The sequence below is a fragment of the Lactuca saligna genome, chromosome 3 (genome assembly GCF_052625555.1).
Source record: "Lactuca saligna cultivar CGN05327 chromosome 3, ASM5262555v1, whole genome shotgun sequence".
NCBI lineage: Eukaryota > Viridiplantae > Streptophyta > Magnoliopsida > Asterales > Asteraceae > Lactuca > Lactuca saligna.
Window position 1 is genome coordinate 52,695,535 of NC_136419.1, and position 21,608 is coordinate 52,717,142.

Consider the following 21,608-nt stretch of genomic DNA (forward strand, 5'->3'; position numbering starts at 1 on the left):
TAAAGCTTTCTTCGTGCTTAGTAAATGAGAAACTTATCTTGAAGTCGTTATAAAATATAGTTACAGATCATCAAAAGTAAGCGTCTAAGTACATGCAGACTCATATATATGCAGGGGACGAAAATTGACTTTTAATCTGGAACAACTATTCGGAACAGGCGTTCACATCTTACGTCTTTGACTGTATATTGTCACTTCAGAGTATGAGCCTGACCAAAGGCTTACATAGATTCCTATTTCGGAAATTAGTAGTCTGGAATGTAAGTACGGAACATACGAATATTCTTATTTCGAAATAGAGTTCCGGAATGAATACTTTGTCTCCAGAATGTACTATTTCAGAGAATGTGTGGCAGTAGAGCTCCGAAATGACTACCCTATATCCAAAATGTCATATTCCAGAGACGGTGGTCATTTTTCAAAAAATAAAATAAAATTAAGTTGGTTATTATTATTAAAATACTCGTTTATATGGGTTAGTTTACTCAATTTATTTAAAAAAATTGCATATAAATAGACCTTGTTTATGTGTCCCCCTTTGAACAACGAGTAATGAAGATGAATTTCGTTTTTTATAGGGTTTAATTTTGAATTAACAAAATATCTTATTATTGTAGAATCTCAATTATACCATTTTCTATATATGATTTCATGGAAAAAGACATATAGTCTTATTATACACCCTTTTAATCTAATCAATTCATTAAATAATCCTACGATTATAAGTAGGGTTCTATTGTTCTATGAATTTAAGTTGGTTCTACATTGATCCTTTGTCATATATATATATATATATATATATATATATATATATATATATATATATATATATATATATATATATATATATATATATATATATTTACTATATTATTAAACATATTGCCTCTTTCTTGAAAATTAAGAGGTACAATATGTATTACCTCATGTACAATAATATTAAGCATATAACCACATCCGTATTACACTATATGTTATTGGTTTACCCTAATCTCCTACATCCGTATTACACTATACCTTATTGCTTTACCCTAGTATCCTAAATACACAACAGTCGCCTTCAAACCAATTGTCATCGGTCTCCACCAAAGATGCAGTCCACCTTTTCCAGTAATACACAAGTATCCATAACCTTATCTCACCGCTACGATCAACCAAGATTCTCGGGGAAGTTAAGGAAGATCATCAAGAAAGAAAAAATAAAATCCCAGATCAGAAAAACTGGAATCGAGATCAATGATTTCCTTGTTGGGTCAGATGGGTTTGAACTGTTTTCAAGATTCTGCTACAGCAATGGCGAAATCAATATCTTCGTATCCAACGTCTCCCACCAAAGGTCCACGGCTACCGTCACCACTTGCACAGAACCGCACATGCATTTTATAGTCACCAATGGTCTACCACTATTTTCATCAGCGACCTATTCTTACAATCAGATCTATTTTTATATGCTTATTGTCTTTCCTGTTCTCGGTTCCTTTGTTTAGTGGTCATGTAGGATTCTTGGAATATATGATGCTGGTAAGAATCATCTTCTCTCTCTCTCTCTCTCTCTCTCTCTCTCTCTCTCTCTCTCTTTTTCTACAAACATATCCGATGATGTCGAATGTCAAATCGTTAAGCTAAATAGTTTTTCCTCTTCCTTGCATCCAAAAGGCATATCTTTGCCTCTCTCCATTCAATACTAAGAGAAACCCTAAATTCTCCCCGAAAAACTGATGCCACACTTTCATCATCCTCGATTAACCCATCTCGAGATGGATGCTAAAGACATCCCAACAACGCCATCCTCCGAATCTTTCACCCCCAGGTGCGCTCTAGGTCGATTTATGTTATTTTTTGTTGTTACTTTTTAGATCTTTTATCTTTAGTTAATTATTCGATGTTGAGATTTTGTTGCAGCAACAGATGATGAACATAAATAAAGGTTTTTGAGTTTTGATTCTTAGTCTCTGGTTCGATCTATTCGTTTTTTTTTTTTTTTGTAACTTGTTCCACCATCGTCGTTTGTCTTCCCATAAAGGGCTTTGTCTTCTACAGGATGAACTATGAAGTCCCTTATGGCTGAATCTTCTTGATCACCTTCACCACCATCTCACTTCATCTCACCAACGTCCCTCTTGGGTGAATCTTCTCTTACCTTGATTTCAATTCTTGAAGCTTTAACCTAATGTATCATTTCTGACCTAGATTTCTATGATGTTTTGGGTATAAATGGTCGAAAAACATGGCTATTTAAAGTCGAAAACCACACCATTTTACCTTTCTTTTGTTCATAATCTTGTGTGACTTAGAACATTTAACCACATATATGATTTCTGACCTAGATTTCTATGGTCGTAGATAATAAAACGTCGAAAACCTCTCTATACCTTGATTTCTTTCAGAATCTGATGTGACTTTGAAGATACCACTGGTATGGTTTCTGAATTAAATTTCTAGATGTTTTGAGTTATAAAAGGTTAAGAACCTCACCATTTTACTTTAATTTCATTTAGAATCTGTTGTGGCTTTGAAGATTAAACTGCAGGTATCAACCTTTATAGTTTATATGCATGATTTTCCGATTGTATTTGGTTTGTATTTACAAAAATACCCTTTAAATTGATAGGAATTGGAACTGAACTTTCAAGAGATGTTACTAGCCTATTAGGGAGGTAATTATCACTCTATATTGATGTTTTTTTTCAAGATTTTATTATGGATAAGGCAACAAATAATGCCTTTTTATGATATGATTGGCTACAGGCTCTTGAAAAAACATGGTTTAAACAAGAATTGACAATGTACTTCTGGTATTCAGGTTAGAAGGAAACAATTTTTTTTTGGATAGTGGACTAACTGATGCATTATATATGGTCTTTTGGTAGGTGTAGCAGTTGATTAGTTAATGGGTGATATTTCTATTGTTTGCTAAACATCTAGCAAAGACAATGAGACAAAGTAATTTTGAGAATGATTATTCATTTTACTTTACTAATGAAACTATATTTCTCGGATCATGTGGTTGAATAGCTTGCAATCTACAGCAGGAAGTTCACAGCAATGAGATACGGTTTGTCCTACTGTGTGCAAAACCAAAGTTAAAAGGAGTTCTTTTTGAAATTATGGTCAAACATGTTAATATTTGAGTTCACACCATTTTAAGACTTCTAAAAAAGTTCAAATAAAGTTGGTGAATGTGGTCATTAAGAAAATTAAAATAAGATTATGCTATTGAGGTACAATAATTAAGAAAAAACATGAAACATATCATTGATGCTTGAGTACTTTTAAATTTTAAATCAGTTCAATTTCATTCATCACCAATTGTGTAGTTTCATAATGTTTCAATTTATAAATGGTTTTTGGATCTTTTAGTTAATATTCATGAATATATTACTTTTGTAAAGTCAATCGATAGGCCCAAGGGTGGTTGAATGATCTTTCTGGTAATTGTATTGAATGGTTGAATACAAATATAGCAATGTTCTTTCTCAAATTTTGTAATTATATTGAGTGGTTGGATTATCATTTTGGTATGCAAAGTATAGTATAAGATCTGTAGAGTAACAATTGTACTTCTACATTTCACAAAATGTTTTTTTATAACAAATAGTGTATCTGTCAAGATTTTCTAAAGTTTTTGGTGTATTAATATGTTATTTTGCAAGTTTATGCTTAAATCCTATTATAAAGACATCCCTTTTAGGAGCTTAACATAGATCATGATGCCTTGGAAAGTGGAGGCGTCGACATCTATAATTAGTGGTGGGCTACATGTTGGTTTGATGTTTCTAAGGGAAAATAATTATAGATGACAATAGACTACAAGATCTAATCATGCAACCATATGTATGTTTGATAAATTGAATGTCATTTGTGTGTAAGTGGCTTTATTTTACCTAATATTACATAATGAACTTATTAAAATTATAGCATCATAATATAAGTAAAAAATCTAAACTATATAAAAAGCACTTCAAACTTATAAGCCTTCTCATAGAATTTATAAATTTTTTATCGTTGTATAATCAGGCATAGTATAATTAATGTATTAATACGCCACAAATATAATTATCTATTGATTTTTCAGTTCGATGTTTTATTCTTCGAATTCAAAGTTTTTGTCGAACACACCATGGGGTTTTGGAGAACTACACAAGTTTTTGACAAAATAAAATCAAATATCAAGCAAACATGAAGTACAAATTTGTTAAAAATGATAATCGTTAACCAAAGTTTGCATTTTCTGAAAATATTAATTGAAAATAACTGTTTATGACAATTAGTTTTTACTTTTAACCAAAAACAAAAACGATATTTTTATTTTTATCACCAAAAAATTTTCGGCTTATAATTTAACAAAAAAAACTTTTCTTTTTAACAAAAAAAAAAACAAATAAGTTTTACTTTTTAACCAAAACAAGTTTCTTTAAGCAAAAATATCGCACATTTTAGTATTAACCAAAAATAACAATGTAAAAATATTTATTGTTGTGTTGTTTATTTTTTAAATTATGACACGTTTTTGAAAAACCATATCTTTGAAAGAAGTAATCGATGTTGACTGTATTGCACGTCAAATGAAATTTATATTAATACTAATAAAAAGACTACAAATTACAAATTACAAAAGAGGCTAAAACTTTCATTTTATAACATTCATAATAAAAGTAAGCAGGGAAGGTTATTGTCGAACAGAACAGAAGTTATTTGATATAAATTGAAAATGTTTAACGCATGCGAAAATGAAACTAATCCCATTTCGGAAACTAACGGGCAAAAGGCTTCAGCCGCGTGCATGTAGCATACACTAGAGTACGCCCGACGTAAGCCCTTGATTGCTAAGTCTTCATTAAGCACTTAGATCTTTAAGACCAAACATCCACTTTTTAGATCCAAATCTTGGGGGATGTCTTAAACCATAAAGTCACAAACTTAAAGCCTTTGCATGGCTCAAAGAGACTCAAACCTTGATTTAGCATCCTACTATCATCAAATGACCATTTACCTATGCATGGTTGATCTTCAACCATCAAGATGCAAACTTTATGAACTAAGGACCTCAGAAACATCGACAGGAGCAACTCGTAACTTGTTGAGTGACAAATCCCCATTAGAACTCATACAAGAGGACCAAAATATGTTCAAACTACGCTAGATCTAGATTTAAGTTTGGAGTTGATGGATTAGGTGTCTAAGCCCATAATTATAATTGGTATGTGCTTTAATTGATATCAACATAGTCCTTTTGGGTTGCCCTCAAACTTAGCAACTGGACAAGGAAATTATGAAAGGAGAGATATTAATTTATTATAAGATTAATAAATTAATATAAATGATATATTAATATGTTAAAAGATTCATATATTAATTAGAAATCATAATGTTTAATTAATAGTTAGCCATAAATTAATTGGAATTGATTTTGGGGTTAATTATATTAATTATAAAGTATATGGACTAGTTTGCAATTATTAAATAGTTAACTGGAAGGTTCCAGAACCTCCTTGGAAGGGGGTGAACGAAATATATAGGGGAAACCCTAATGATTGCGTCCAAGGGGTTTGGATAAGGCCTTTAGATAAGCTTAGACCCTAAGCAAAGGAACATTAGGGTTTTCCCTAAACCCTAGCCACCTCAGCTATATAAGGAAGCCCCTGGCTCCCAAAATCTGCCACTCCTTCCTTTGAAGAAACCCTAGGCCGAAAATTGCATACCCTAGCCTCTCTCCTCATAAGTTTCCTTCTTGCTAGCTCTTGGGTGTAATTCCATTAAATGCATTGCATTTGTTGTGCTAAGCTTCCAAGAAATCAAGATCAAAGGATTACTAATTGTTTACTATAACAATTGAAAGGTATGTAACTCTAAAACCATAATTGGTTAACTAGTAGGATACCCGCGCAATGCGGCGACGGATGTTAGTTTCTTTCAACGATTAGTGTTTTTCCGGCATGCTTTTCAGGCTAAAAATAAAAGTATGGAATAAATATATGGCATCCATTGATTATTTTCTTTTCAACAGTCGATGAATAGTTTATTAGTGGGTGGTGGATAATTTCTATTCAACAAAAAACCATTTGACTACGGTCATTTTTGTTATTAACATGTTTGGTTAAATACGAGCCCAAGTTTTTATCGATTGAAGTTTTAACAATTAGCATGATAATATATATGCATGTGGGGTCTATTGTAAGTAGTACTTTTGTTCCATGTTCCATTTAAACATGTCATATTCAATTTAAAAAACAAACAAACAAACAAACAAACAAACATGTATAGTACATTTTCGCCAATGATCTATGTGGGATATAGCCGCGACAATTATTTTCCTTTTGCCCGTTAGTTTCCGAAATGGGATTAGTTTCATTTTCGCATGCGTTAAACATTTTCAATTTATATCAAATAACTTCTGTTCTGTTCGACAATAACCTTCCCTGCTTACTTTTATTATGAATGTTATAAAATGAAAGTTTTAGCCTCTTTTGTAATTTGTAATTTGTAGTCTTTTTATTAGTATTAATATAAATTTCATTTGACGTGCAATACAGTCAACATCGATTACTTCTTTCAAAGATATGGTTTTTCAAAAACGTGTCATAATTTAAAAAATAAACAACACAACAATAAATATTTTTACATTGTTATTTTTGGTTAATACTAAAATGTGCGATATTTTTGCTTAAAGAAACTTGTTTTGGTTAAAAAGTAAAACTTATTTGTTTTTTTTTTTGTTAAAAAGAAAAGTTTTTTTTGTTAAATTATAAGCCGAAATTTTTTTGGTGATAAAAATAAAAATATCGTTTTTGTTTTTGGTTAAAAGTAAAAACTAATTGTCATAAACAGTTATTTTCAATTAATATTTTCAGAAAATGCAAACTTTGGTTAACGATTATCATTTTTAACAAATTTGTACTTCATGTTTGCTTGATATTTGATTTTATTTTGTCAAAAACTTGTGTAGTTCTCCAAAACCCCATGGTGTGTTCGACAAAAACTTTGAATTCGAAGAATAAAACATCGAACTGAAAAATCAATAGATAATTATATTTGTGGCGTATTAATACATTAATTATACTATGCCTGATTATACAACGATAAAAAATTTATAAATTCTATGAGAAGGCTTATAAGTTTGAAGTGCTTTTTATATAGTTTAGATTTTTTACTTATATTATGATGCTATAATTTTAATAAGTTCATTATGTAATATTAGGTAAAATAAAGCCACTTACACACAAATGACATTCAATTTATCAAACATACATATGGTTGCATGATTAGATCTTGTAGTCTATTGTCATCTATAATTATTTTCCCTTAGAAACATCAAACCAACATGTAGCCCACCACTAATTATAGATGTCGACGCCTCCACTTTCCAAGGCATCATGATCTATGTTAAGCTCCTAAAAGGGATGTCTTTATAATAGGATTTAAGCATAAACTTGCAAAATAACATATTAATACACCAAAAACTTTAGAAAATCTTGACAGATACACTATTTGTTATAAAAAAACATTTTGTGAAATGTAGAAGTACAATTGTTACTCTACAGATCTTATACTATACTTTGCATACCAAAATGATAATCCAACCACTCAATATAATTACAAAATTTGAGAAAGAACATTGCTATATTTGTATTCAACCATTCAATACAATTACCAGAAAGATCATTCAACCACCCTTGGGCCTATCGATTGACTTTACAAAAGTAATATATTCATGAATATTAACTAAAAGATCCAAAAACCATTTATAAATTGAAACATTATGAAACTACACAATTGGTGATGAATGAAATTGAACTGATTTAAAATTTAAAAGTACTCAAGCATCAATGATATGTTTCATGTTTTTTCTTAATTATTGTACCTCAATAGCATAATCTTATTTTAATTTTCTTAATGACCACATTCACCAACTTTATTTGAACTTTTTTAGAAGTCTTAAAATGGTGTGAACTCAAATATTAACATGTTTGACCATAATTTCAAAAAGAACTCCTTTTAACTTTGGTTTTGCACACAGTAGGACAAACCGTATCTCATTGCTGTGAACTTCCTGCTGTAGATTGCAAGCTATTCAACCACATGATCCGAGAAATATAGTTTCATTAGTAAAGTAAAATGAATAATCATTCTCAAAATTACTTTGTCTCATTGTCTTTGCTAGATGTTTAGCAAACAATAGAAATATCACCCATTAACTAATCAACTGCTACACCTACCAAAAGACCATATATAATGCATCAGTTAGTCCACTATCCAAAAAAAAATTGTTTCCTTCTAACCTGAATACCAGAAGTACATTGTCAATTCTTGTTTAAACCATGTTTTTTCAAGAGCCTGTAGCCAATCATATCATAAAAAGGCATTATTTGTTGCCTTATCCATAATAAAATCTTGAAAAAAAACATCAATATAGAGTGATAATTACCTCCCTAATAGGCTAGTAACATCTCTTGAAAGTTCAGTTCCAATTCCTATCAATTTAAAGGGTATTTTTGTAAATACAAACCAAATACAATCGGAAAATCATGCATATAAACTATAAAGGTTGATACCTGCAGTTTAATCTTCAAAGCCACAACAGATTCTAAATGAAATTAAAGTAAAATGGTGAGGTTCTTAACCTTTTATAACTCAAAACATCTAGAAATTTAATTCAGAAACCATACCAGTGGTATCTTCAAAGTCACATCAGATTCTGAAAGAAATCAAGGTATAGAGAGGTTTTCGACGTTTTATTATCTACGACCACAGAAATCTAGGTCAGAAATCATATATGTGGTTAAATGTTCTAAGTCACACAAGATTATGAACAAAAGAAAGGTAAAATGGTGTGGTTTTCGACTTTAAATAGCCATGTTTTTCGACCATTTATACCCAAAACATCATAGAAATCTAGGTCAGAAATGATACATTAGGTTAAAGCTTCAAGAATTGAAATCAAGGTAAGAGAAGATTCACCCAAGAGGGACGTTGGTGAGATGAAGTGAGATGGTGGTGAAGGTGATCAAGAAGATTCAGCCATAAGGGACTTCATAGTTCATCCTGTAGAAGACAAAGCCCTTTATGGGAAGACAAACGACGATGGTGGAACAAGTTACAAAAAAAAAAAAAAAAACGAATAGATCGAACCAGAGACTAAGAATCAAAACTCAAAAACCTTTATTTATGTTCATCATCTGTTGCTGCAACAAAATCTCAACATCGAATAATTAACTAAAGATAAAAGATCTAAAAAGTAACAACAAAAAATAACATAAATCGACCTAGAGCGCACCTGGGGGTGAAAGATTCGGAGGATGGCGTTGTTGGGATGTCTTTAGCATCCATCTCGAGATGGGTTAATCGAGGATGATGAAAGTGTGGCATCAGTTTTTCGGGGAGAATTTAGGGTTTCTCTTAGTATTGAATGGAGAGAGGCAAAGATATGCCTTTTGGATGCAAGGAAGAGGAAAAACTATTTAGCTTAACGATTTGACATTCGACATCATCGGATATGTTTGTAGAAAAAGAGAGAGAGAGAGAGAGAGAGAGAGAGAAGATGATTCTTACCAGCATCATATATTCCAAGAATCCTACATGACCACTAAACAAAGGAACCGAGAACAGGAAAGACAATAAGCATATAAAAATAGATCTGATTGTAAGAATAGGTCGCTGATGAAAATAGTGGTAGACCATTGGTGACTATAAAATGCATGTGCGGTTCTGTGCAAGTGGTGACGGTAGCCGTGGACCTTTGGTGGGAGACGTTGGATACGAAGATATTGATTTCGCCATTGCTGTAGCAGAATCTTGAAAACAGTTCAAACCCATCTGACCCAACAAGGAAATCATTGATCTCGATTCCAGTTTTTCTGATCTGGGATTTTATTTTTTCTTTCTTGATGATCTTCCTTAACTTCCCCGAGAATCTTGGTTGATCGTAGCGGTGAGATAAGGTTATGGATACTTGTGTATTACTGGAAAAGGTGGACTGCATCTTTGGTGGAGACCGATGACAATTGGTTTGAAGGCGACTGTTGTGTATTTAGGATATTAGGGTAAAGCAATAAGGTATAGTGTAATACGGATGTAGGAGATTAGGGTAAACCAATAACATATAGTGTAATACGGATGTGGTTATATGCTTAATATTATTGTACATGAGGTAATACATATTGTACCTCTTAATTTTCAAGAAAGAGGCAATATGTTTAATAATATAGTAAAGATTTTGAAAATAGCCTCCTCTCTTAGGGTTCTTGTTTTGCAATTCAAAGTTATGTGTTTAATAGTTAAAACATAGATCCAAAGTAGGTTACATGTGAACTTAGGAATTGTTTTTCTAGTTTATTTGTTTTACTTAAAATCTATCAGGAGTAACCAAAGTCAAGACTTTATACCTCTATGAAGCTGAGAAATGTGAGTAAACTTTGGATCTATAAGCTCCAACTTGATCAATGTTCCTTCACTAAGCTTCTTCCTCTTCAAGGTTGACCAAACACCCACCAAAACACACAAACATGTCAAATCACTCTAAATGAGTTAAAGTTTTTGAAATGGGGCTCAAAGGGCAATGGAGGCTGGAAAATGAGAGAACCTTAGGGAATAAGGTTGTTTAAATAGGGTCCAAACCCTATAAACTAAGGTTTCTCCCCTGACCACCTACGCCCAATGTACTAGAATGTACACCCAATGTACACACACCTCCTCCTACTTTTCATTTAATCCCCTTAGGGACCAATTTTGCAAAATATTTATATACCAATGATTAAAATGTAAAATGCCTTAGGTCGGGCATTACATAATTATTTAATTATAAGTTAGTATACAAAATAAAAATAAAAATTTATATTATATAATTATGCATAGTCTCGTTTACGCTCACGAGCCTAATCAAGCTTCGGCTTGATCTCGTTTAATAAATATGTCTGAAACTAAGCTAAACCTCGGCTTGGACTCGTTTAACTCAAGCCCGAGTCAAGATTTTAATGATTCGATCCCGAGTTGCTCACAAGTAGCTTGACTCGTTGATTATTTGTTAAAATATTTGGTAATTGAAAGTTTGGTAATTTGATTTATGTTCTTACTTTGGTATTTTAGTTTACGTTAGTTTGGTATTTTGATGTCTTCGGTCATTAAAATTTTGAAATTTAGTTTGGTAGTTTGGTTTGTTGATAGTATTGTATACTAGTAGTTTTGGTAATTTGAAGTTTTGTATGTTGGTAGTTTTGGTATACAATAAGTTTGGTTTATATAAATTTGATATGTTGGTAGTTTTGGTTGCACTACTAGAAAAACAGGTGTTTTCCTACGGATAATAGCTACGGAAAATTTCCGTAGCTAATTAGCTACGGAATGGCTACGGATTAGCTACAGAATTGGACGCCCTAATTTAGTAACGGAATAGCTACGGAATAGCTACGGCATAACTACGGATTCAATTCCATAGGTATTCCGTAGCTAATTAGCTACGGGATAGCTACGACATCACTACGGATGCTACTCCGTAGCCATTCTGTAGCTAATTAGCTTCGGAATAGCTACGGCATAGTTACGGATGTTAACCCGTAGCTATTCCGTAGCTACTTAGCTACAAAATGGCTACGGAATAGCTACGGATATAATATTAAACCATTAAATGAATAAAGGATCTCGAAGGTGCAAACGACTGTATCAACACTAGAAAAAAACGATGTTTAATGCCCGGAAAATCAAAAATAATAAAATCCGTAGCAACTCCGTAGCTACGGATTAGCTACGGATTTTTTTTATTTTCTATTTTTCGGGCACCAAACGTCGTTTTTTTCGCTTCGTTTTTTTTACACTTCTACTATACATCATTATCTATACTTTCACCAACTTATAGATATGAATAGCATTCATAAAGTCGTGTGGACCTTCGTGATCAAGTATTCGTTTCATAGTTTTAACAATGTAATTATTATACTTTTCACCAAATTGTGATGAATTTATTTTTGTATATGTATATTTACATACATGAAAGAGTTGTGGTATATGTGTATGTGTACGTGTATGTGTGTGTATACGTGTTTGTGCGTATTTATATGTGAACGTAGATCATAAGCGTGTTAAACCATTAAATGAGTAATGGATCTCATATGTGCACACAACTTTATGAATGATATTAATAGCTATACGTTGGTGAAAATAAGGATAATCATGTATAATAGAGGTGTGAAAAAAACGAAGCGGAAAAAACGATGTTTGGTGCCCGAAAAACTAAAAATAAGAATTATCCGTAGCTAATCCGTAGCGAATTAGCTACGGACTAGCTACGGAGTTCTAACAAAAAGCACATTCCGTAGCTAATCTGTAGGTAATTACCTACGGATTAGCTACGGAATGTGCTTTCCGTTAGAATTCCGTAGCTAGTCCGTAGCTAATTCGCTACGGATTAGCTACGGATAATTCTTATTTTCAGTTTTTCGGGCACCAAACGTCGTTTTTTCTGCTTCGTTTTTTTCACACCTCTATTATACATGATTATATCTAGTTTCACCAACTTTTAGCTATTAATATCATTCATAAAGTATTGCGCACCTTCGGGATCAAGTACTCGTTTAATAAGTACTCGTTTAATGGTTTAACAATATAATGACTATATTTTTCACCAACTTGTGATGGATTTATGTTTGTAGACATGAATGTGTTGTGGTATATATGTATGTGTATATGTGTATGTATACGTTTTTATGAGTATTTATATGTGAACGTAGATGATAAGCATTAGAGTTTAAAACCATTAAACGTGTAATGGATCCCGTATGGGCACACGACTTTATGAATGACATTAATAGCTAAAAGTTTTAGAAAATATAGATAATCATGTATAATAGAGGTGTGAAAAAAACGAAGCGGAAAAAACGACTTTTGGTGCCCGAAATATCGAAAATAAGAATTATCCGTAGCGAATCCGTAGCTAATTAGCTACGGACTAGCTACGGAATTCTAACGGAAATAATAATAATAATAATAATAATAATAATAATAATAGAAATAATAATAATAATAATAATAATAATAATAATAATAATAATAATAATAATAAGATGTTTAAATAGAATAGTCAAGCATGTTAGTATGGATGTGGCATGCCCGGCCGGTTGGTAAGTTTGTTGTATTGTACGTAGGCAACCCGAGTTCGAATCCCACCCACGGTTTTTTTTTTTTTTTTTTTTGCAGGCCGTAGCTAATCGGTAGCTAAACCGTCGCTAAACGTGTCCGTAGCTAAGCCGTAGCAGATTCCGAACCTGTGCCGTAGCAAATTGGTAGCTATTTTTTTTAATTAAAATCCATTTTATTTCCTTGTTATATTCATCCCACAATAATAATAATAATAATAATAATAATAATAATAATAGTAATAAGAAGATGTTTAAATAGAATAGTCATGCATGTTGGTATGGATGTGGCATGCCCGGCTGGTTGGTAAGTTTGTGGCATTGTACGTATGCAACCCGAGTTTGAATCCCACCCACGTTTTTTTTTTTGCAGGCCGTAGCAAATTCCGAAGCTGGGCCGTAGCAAATCGGTAGCTATTGTTTTTAATTAAAATCCATTCTATTTCCTTATATCCCACGAATTCCCCCCTCCCCTTCACCCCTTAGGTCAGCGAACAGATCCAGAAAAGAAAGAACCAAACTCCCCCCCCCCCCCCCCCTCTCGTTCCAACAATCGCCGGCGATTCTTCCCGCTCTCACCGTTGCCGTCGCCAACCGGTGCTGCCGTCGCCGGCTTTCTTCTCCGGCGCACTTCCCTTCTCTCTCTCGGCCTTTTGCTCGATTCTTCCCTAAAAGGTAAAACCCTAGTGTTTTTTTTTTTTTTTTTTTTTTTTTTTTGAAATTACTTGATGTATACAATTTAGATGCTTTATTCATTGATAATGCTAATAAGTTTTGTTGAATGTGATGTCGAATTTAAGGATTTAGATTTAATTTGGTTGAATATTTGGTTAATTTCACAGCTTGGTTGAATATATGGTTAATTTCAATTTGTTAAAAATGTTAATTTTGTTGAAATGTGATATATAAAAAATGTTGTGAACTTTAATTTGTTAAAAATGTTAATTTCGTTGAAATGTGATATATAAAAAATGTTGTGAACTTTAATTTGTTAAAAATGTTAATTTTGTTGAAATGTGATATATAAAAAATGTTGTAAACTTTAATTTGTTAAAAATGTTAATTTTGTTGAAATGTTAGGCTAATTTTATAAATTTGTTAAAAATGTTTGATTAAATGGGATGTTATATATGTATCATTAGTTATATATGTGTATTATGTATGTGTATTATGTTAATAATTTTTATGGGCTTTTTATGTATCATTAGTTATATATATTAGATTAAATGAGATGTTACACTATTACTTCATGTTTAGTTTAAAGTTTTAACATTTTTTATATCTAAATGTAGTTTTAGATCGAAATGTTGTCTAATAGAGAATGGATGTACACAAAGAGACTCGATAATCGTCGTTTGTTTAATCCACAATGGCCACATTATGTTAATTTGTTTTTGGATTTTGCTTATGCGAACGCAACAAACATCCAACATATCATTAGGGAAGGGGTGAAAGTTTTTGAAATTAGATGTCCGTGTGCGAAATGCAAAAATATTTATTACCTTCCGAGAGAATTAGTTTTTAGCCATCTTGTTAACCGAGGCTTCATGATTAGTTATACACAATGGTATTTACATGGAGAAAAATATCCAACACTAGAGATAGGTCAATGTTCAAACCCAATTTCACCTCAACACGTGGGTCCAAGTTCGAATATTGAAACAGTTCAACACATTAATAACGATTTTAGTGATTATCATAGATATGAGGAGATGGTTATCGATAGCATGCACCAACCTGAGGCTTCGTATTATCAACAAACACCACAACACCCAAATCTTGAAGCCCAAAATTTTTATAAAGTTTTGAAACAAACGAGTGATACTTTTTTGGTAATTTGTAGGAGATGTATCTACAGGAGATGGCCAAAAAACACAGAGAAGACTCTTCAAACCATAAAGATGATGCGAGGGTATGGGAGGAAATTCAACTTAGGAGAAAAGGAAAGAAGAAGGGTGATATCTATGGCATAGGAGCATCAGATACACATTTTGTGATTACTGGGACACCGTCTTCCCAATCCACCCAATCCACCCAATCGGATAGTACACAACAAGAGGTATGTTGTTATGGTTTAAACGTTAATTAGTAAGTTGATAATATTGATATAATAAACTAAAGTACATTGCTAATATTGTTTAACTATTGCATTGTGTTGCCATTTTTTTAGGTTGATAGGTTGGGTGCACAAGTTTCTACCATGGAACAACAACAACAACAAATGAAAGAACAAATGGAAATGGTTATGAGGATGATGAATATGTCTGGAAATCAACCCCGTGCTCCCCCTGATAATCCACCTGAGGACAATTGATAAGTATTTTGGAACAATTTAGTTTGTAAACATTTGATATTGTTTGTTTTGTTTAGTGCTTACTTTTGTAAGATATTTTGGATAATGGATTGGAATGTGTCAAACTTGGTATGACGGACGTTTTTTGGTGTATTTTATATGGTATTTTGGACAAATGTGAATTTAATGTGGTATTTGACAAAAAATTGGAAATTTTTAAATTATTTTTTTTTTTAAATAAAACGAAGTTAGCTACAGAATCGCTACGAATTTCCGTAGCTATTTACTTGCGTAGCGATTCCGTAGCTGTTTTGTTCCGTAGCTATTCCGTAGCTATTTGTAGCCGTAGCTATTTCGTAGCTATTTTCTTCCGTAGCTATTCCGTAGCTATATAGTGCCGTAACTATTCCGTAGGAAATCCGTAGCTATTTAATTCCGTAGCTATAGTAGCTACGGAATATTCCGTAGCTATTCCGTAGCGATTTTGTAGCTAATCCGTAGCTATAATTTAGTCACGGGCCATTATGCTACAGCCAATTTTCTGTAGCAATTCCGTAGCTATCCGCTTATAGCTACGGAATAGCTACGGATTGTGCCGTAGCTATTGCACCAATTTTCTAGTAGTGTTGTTGGAAGTTTGGTATGTTAGTAGTTTTGGTATGCAATAAGTTTGGTTTATGTTAATTTGGTATTTTTGGTATGTTAATAACTTCGTAATTTGATATGTTGGTAACTTGTGAAGTTGATAGTCTGGTCTTTGTTAAAATTTTGGTATTTTATTACTTTGGTAATTTGTATTTTGGTTTATGCTACTTTATAATTTGTATATATTTATTTTGTAGCCGGTGGATCCCTTAGATGCTACTATTAAAAACTATCATATAGCAATAAACTTCTAAACTGAGTACAAGGGGTCAAGGCCAATTGTCGTAACAAGATGATAGTGGGGTAATGATGAGGAGAACGAGGAGCCCAAAGATGGCAATGATGACTGGTTATGTTTAATTTTATGTTTTTATAATGTTTTAAGTTTGTATAACAAAAGAATTATATATATATATATATATATATATATATATATATATATATATATATATATATATATATATATATATATATATATATATATATATATATTTTGTGGATTTTCTATAATGGATTTTATATGATATTTTGGATTCTGTATTTTTGCAATTTAAATACTAACTTTATAGATTTAAGTAGCAATTTATATATAATAATAGTTGGTAATTAGTGGCGACATGACATAGATATGTAACGACGTAATAGTGGCGACAAAAAGGTTTTAGCAACGAGCAAACAACGGCGACTGAGTAGCGGTAACATACCACCGTCAGCTTTTATATAGGTCATTGTTTGTTGCGTTATTTTTGGGTTTTTTCAGATGGTTTTGCTCACCTTACTAATTAATTTGTCTAGTAACAAGTGATGTCCAGCCTAGCTGGATTGATGCACCGGATAGGAAGAGTTCAAATCTTTGAGCCTATTACATTTGTCTTTTCCATGGAAATCCCATTTGGAGATGAATTTGCCCCTTAAATGAGCGCGAACTCGGGGTTGCCATTGAAATGGTGAGGCTACCGCTAAATTGTTTGCCGTTTAAAAAAAAAAAATTAAAGTTCTACAACTTACTAGATCTTCAAAATTTTCTGACACAACTTTGAGATGTTACAACTTGCATCATTAAGAACATGCACGACTCCCATTCCCCTGACAGTATATATATAGACTTGGAAGCATTAGTTATTCCCATCAGCCGCATTATTAGTACATTGATCTTCATGAAGACTGATGATAATAACCAACAGGGCCCCCCAAGAACATCCGGCGAGAGTAGTGGACGTTTATGGCGTAGCGAGGGACCTCATAATTTTCTGGAAAGTAGCCATGAGGTCAGCAGCTATTTTGACGTGGTCCAAATGTTAACAGAAGTAGAGCTTCCTTCTCCATCACCCATGCAAGCAACATCATGTACTTTAACCGGAGAAGATTATTTCGATGGGTTCCATCAAGGCCAGTCTAGTGGCACAAAAAACAAGGCTGATTATATTGAAGTAAGACTAGATATATAATAATGTGGTCAGTCATTTTAGTCACTCAGATATCTATGTTTCTATATCAAGTAATCAAGTATGCAAGCTAATGTGATACACAAATAGTTGAGGAACGAGAATACTGAAAGTCTAAAGTGCAGAGTCTTACAGCTAGCTAAGTGTATATAGTGGCTGTGCTCGTGGTTTTGTTGAAGGTCTACCTAGCTACTTCATGTTACAACTATTGCTTGTTTAATATTTTTTCGGTTATAGGGAAACTTAATTGAAAGGGAAATGGAACTAAGGAGTAAGCAACGTGATTGTGATCAACAACCTGGAAGTCCAAGCGAAGCTACCAAAACAAACATTACGGAGAAGGTGAGATACTAAAAGAATCAACTACAATTAATTAATTAATTTCCCACTACATTGCCCTTCTTTAGTTTATGACATTCATATATAGGTGTTTTATCTTTAAATGGCCAACTTAAAGAAACTGATTATCTTTATATGGCTTCACTTTGAAAATGGTACCAACAAACTGGATTCAAATGCCTTATTATTGTCGCTAAGCCACAGATTCGCCACCTCTTAACGATGAGTATCCATCACATTTTTAGAAAGTTCCTTTGCTAAGTTTTTTGGGTGGCCTTGTTCCAATAAATTAGTTCTGTCATTAAACAGAGGAAAATACAAAAGATTAACGACAAATTTTATTGCTAGTAGTGCATCTGTTCAAGTGATGGTTTTTTAATCTTTTAGTATAGGATGATTACATGCATGTCATAACAATCTTACAGGGGTTGGACTTTAAAAATCTTTTTATTTCTATTCTGTCTAGTAGATGCGGTTCAACTAGGTCCCTAGCCAGTTTTATGTCAAGTGTCTTTATCAATAATGGCAACATAGATTTTGGACCATATGACTACTAAATGTTATATATCGATCCGTGAAGAGTTGATAAGATGAAATAAATGTTTCTTCTAAACAAACAAATGATTTTATTAAAACCGGGGACTTTAATGGATTGTATTTTCAAATCTAGCAAAAATAATCTCCTAGTTTTTATGTATTTATTTATTTTAAATCATTTACCAATTAAAAAGTTCCACGTGATGATGACAATTTCGTGGCACGATAACAATGGTGCTTTAAAGGGGTGACCACATAAGATCATGACATTTTTTGTCACTTCTGTGCAGAGGCGCAGGAATAAAATAAGTGAAAGAATAAGAACACTCCAGACATTTGTTCCCAACTGCAACAAGGTAATGACAAAATGACATTGGAATCAAGCAACAGTAACATTTTACTTTGTTTCTATTGTTTTTTGGGTGTTTTGTGTTTTTCGTCTTTCTTTATCCTTTTCTGTTTAGGAACTAAACTTACAACATCTACAGAGACACAAAGCAAGTATTCTAGCTGATGCCATTGAGTATATCAAATTTCTGCAAATGCAAGTCCAGGTATTTCCTTTTATCATAGTAACACTTGAGTTAATGAATGTAATATAATCTTATGAAGACAATACAAGTAATTTATATATTATTAAACATATCTTAATTGCTAAAACATATAACTTAATAATAAACATTATTATTACAATATAACAACTAATTTAATACAAATCTTCATTATTTATAAAATAATAAAGTTATGTAATAATATAACTACACATATATAAATGATATAATAAAATCGTAATTAATGTACTAAAAGTAATGAAATAATGTAATATCATAATATAAAATAACAAACAATGGTTACATGATATTGGAAAATGTCTCAACAAATAAAAATGCCTTTGGTAATCTTGGTGAATATTGCACCATTTGAAAGGGTATCTGCTTTCTCATGGAGATGTTCTAAGAATTAGCATTTCCGAAGTCATAGTGGTTTTCCACTTTTTACATATATATATATATATATATATATATATATATATATATATATATATATATATATATATATATATATATATATATATATATATATATATATATATATATATATATATATATATATATATATATAATCTTTATTACAACTAGTTTTGCAATGCATATGGAAATGCTATGTTTTAAATATCAATAATTTAATTAGTATTTTCCTTGATCTGTTGTTTTATAGTTTTCTATATCTATAATATGAGCTTATATAATAGATGGTGCAATCTATGAGAATTGGTCATATGTCACAAGGTCTTAACATGACACTTGCAAGACAACAGAGTTTGCAAGTACCAAATTTTGTTGTTCCTAACTTTCCAATGAACCCATTAATTGGTATGCAACATGGAATGCCACAATTTGGATCTTATTTTCCTGTAAACTACCCAATATTTCCAACTTCCTTCTTTGGATTCCGACCATTATTGCCACCAAATGAAGTGCACACACGATCATTCCCATGGGGCCAACCAAGACATGTTCTATATCCTCAACAACAACAGTTTCCATCACAGACATCTCAGTCTGTGTATTCTACACCTTCTTCAGGCACAATTATTCCAACAACCTCCTCCAAAGATGGATCCTCGGTCCCTGGTCAACCTTTAAGTCAGGTGAGCATTAGCTATGTACTATTGTACAATACAGTAGCTAACTCAGTTAAATGATCGTATTAGCTACAATTGATATTAGACTCTTTTTTTAGATCCTGGATTAATCATTGTATGCCACTTAACAGGGGACAAAGTAGGAACAACAGCGAGTGCACGCAAGTCCACAAAATGCCATGTTTCTAGGAACGTGGTTGATGGTGTTCCGTGACTTACATATACTAAAGCTTAGATTTTGTTGTTGTTAAATTTACCAATACTCAGTAACTGTTTTAGTTGTGTCAGTATGCAAAAGAAACAGTGAATAGCCTCTATGATCATGTTTTTGCAGTCACAAAACATCCCATATATGATATGTGCATGATGAGTTGTTAAGAAAAAGAAAAGAGGATATGTGATGACTGGACAACGTTTTGAACATCTTGTGGTTCACCACCCCTAGCTCTTATAGTTCCTATTGTTTTTGAAAGGTACACAGCATTTGATTTCGACCTCACTACTTCTATCCAAGGAGATTTTGTTCTTTTTTCTCCCACTTACTTTTATGTTATTTATTTTTGTTAAGCATTGCAATGGGGACGTTGTATGAATTAAATGTGGAGAAGGGTGTCGAAAATAGGAATATAAGCATGTTTATTTGAAAATAGAAAAATGACTAGGATAAAAATTTAGAAAGATTATAAAGACTTGAAATAATGGCCTAATTTTGAAATCTAGTTAAAAAATGTTATATTATTATGTTGGAACTTAGGTTGCTAGTGTTGTGCGGAACGATTTGATACGAGCTCTAAAGTTTAATAGACCTAATGTGTTATAGTGTATTTGTAACTTCCCTTTCCTAGTTAAATCATGAAACAAAACACAATCTTGTGGAGTTTGAGAGATATAATAAGTTTTGCTTTGTGAAAACTTAGACCTAATAAAAAGTCTACCGGTTAGTGATTTATCTCCTGTATCCTTTCTGTTAAAATAAACGAGTCAAATTTTCAAGTTTATATATTTACTTTTCTGCATTGTTGAGTCTAGTTATTATAAAAAATAAGTAACAGTTCGGGAGTAGGACCAATCTGTGTCCTTTGAAACTCGATGAGTATTCTCCCCGATGATATTTTATATATCTATCCACCTATTTATAAAAGTTTGGATGAATGGGAATAAATATCGTTTAAAGGGGTTTCATAAAAAGTCGTGGGTTCCATCACTAGCCTAAGGAATTCTGAGTACTCTAATGAAGTACTTAGAAAGTAATGAGTGTAGACCAATATCTACTTTTATTATATGGGCAAGACCGATCAAATGAAGTCCTATGCAGAAAATAGGAGACGGCCCATAGAATTCCAGGTGGGTGATTTTGTAATGCTAAAGGTGTCCCCATGGAAAGGCATTATGCGATTTGGGAAGAAAGGAAAATTGAGCCCTAGATTTGTAGGCCCTTTCAAAATCATCCAGAGAATTGTAAGCAAGCATACCGCTTGGAATTGCTTGAATATTTGGCAGGTATTCATGATGTGTTTCATGTAAGTTATCTACGTAAATGTTTGAGCATATATGATGATGTAACACCCCACTCCTGGTAC

The 21,608-nt window shown here is 32.3% G+C and overlaps 2 long non-coding RNA genes across 2 annotated transcripts; both read left to right on the forward strand.

The window, feature by feature from the left end:
- The first annotated feature begins 17,749 nt into the window (after window positions 1-17,749).
- On the forward strand, window positions 17,750-18,937 carry LOC145033673 (uncharacterized). The gene is made up of 3 exons (XR_013677647.1): window positions 17,750-17,849; window positions 18,674-18,739; window positions 18,872-18,937. It is a non-coding gene; the product is annotated as an uncharacterized LOC145033673 (long non-coding RNA).
- A 707-nt stretch (window positions 18,938-19,644) lies between these two features.
- LOC145033674 (uncharacterized) lies at window positions 19,645-20,451 on the forward strand. Its single transcript, XR_013677648.1, has 2 exons — window positions 19,645-20,034; window positions 20,160-20,451. It is a non-coding gene; the product is annotated as an uncharacterized LOC145033674 (long non-coding RNA).
- The last annotated feature ends 1,157 nt before the right edge of the window (window positions 20,452-21,608 follow it).